Raw genomic sequence first — 1,200 nt, forward strand, 5'->3', positions numbered from 1 at the left:
GTTAAAGTTCAAATCACAGTTATCTCATTTATTGATGGTGACTTTAGACAAATAAGGGAGATTTTGAAGTAAAACCCACATCTTGGAATAATTGAAAAGAGCAAATGAAGATAAAGCATGTGAAAAAACACAGCATTTCACATATGGTCAATACCAAATGAGTGGGAGACATACTTCATATTTATCTGGAAGTCTTGTCTTTGGTGCCTTACTGACCTCTGAGCCTGCTGCTCTGGCTCCCTGCTCCATCAAAACCTGGGACTGTGCTTGTCAGTGCAAGTGCTCTGAGTACTCTGAGCCCCACCAGCAGAAGGGTAACCTGAAGCTGCAGACCAAGGGCTAACCCTGAGGGTCTTATTTTCAAGACTGGTTGTAGATCAGAGAAACAGTCTCTGCAGGTATGGTCTAGAGCTTCCTGAGTGAAAAGAAGAACCAAGAGTTACCCAAAAAAGGTAGGGCTTGACCACGCTGATCCTTAAGGGCAATTCTGCAGAGACTTATGGGTCCCTAATAGAAATGAGACATTATAAAAGGAGGCACAATCAAGCATCAAGCCACTGTTTCTCTATGTGGTTCAGCTTAGCCAGATGGAATTGCCTGACCCATGTGCTCACCAAGATGAATTCAAACATACAGAATATAATTAAAGAAAAAAATCTTCTGGAAATCACCAGAAAGATGCCAAGATAGTTGAAACTTGAGAGAAGGGAAGCTTCTTGGGGTGATTAGTCAGGAATTCCACATTTTGCCCAATACTTCACCTGTAAGGGCTACTGGAAAGAGTTGGTGTAGGAAAAACACCCAAGAAATGAAAAATTTGGTAATTTGACAGGGCTTGGAAAATTTGAAGTTTGAAGCTGCCAAGGCAATTAAGTCTTATAGCATCAAGATGCCAGAGAGAAAAGGAATGCAAAGCTATGAGTCCAACACCAGCAATAGTTTCTCCATTATTTACTATTTAAGTTGTATAAGAGAAGAAGAGGCTTACAAAACAGAGTCAAAAAAGTATACTGAATTTTGGGCAGTTTCTTAATATTATGGAGACAACTGAGTTCAGTACTTGCCAAGGAGGACAGTTCCAAAAAATATTCCAGGCCTTACACTGGGACCTCTATAAGACAACATTTTAGGAATGAGGGGCCAGAGTTAGAGTGACCCTCTCTAAGATAGCAAAGCAGCCTAGGGGCATGTTGGGGTAGC

Source organism: Marmota monax, unplaced genomic scaffold (assembly GCF_021218885.2).
Source record: "Marmota monax isolate L192 unplaced genomic scaffold, Marmota_monax_Labrador192_F-V1.1 WCK01_AAM20220418_F8-fsc00001, whole genome shotgun sequence".
Lineage (NCBI taxonomy): Eukaryota > Metazoa > Chordata > Mammalia > Rodentia > Sciuridae > Marmota > Marmota monax.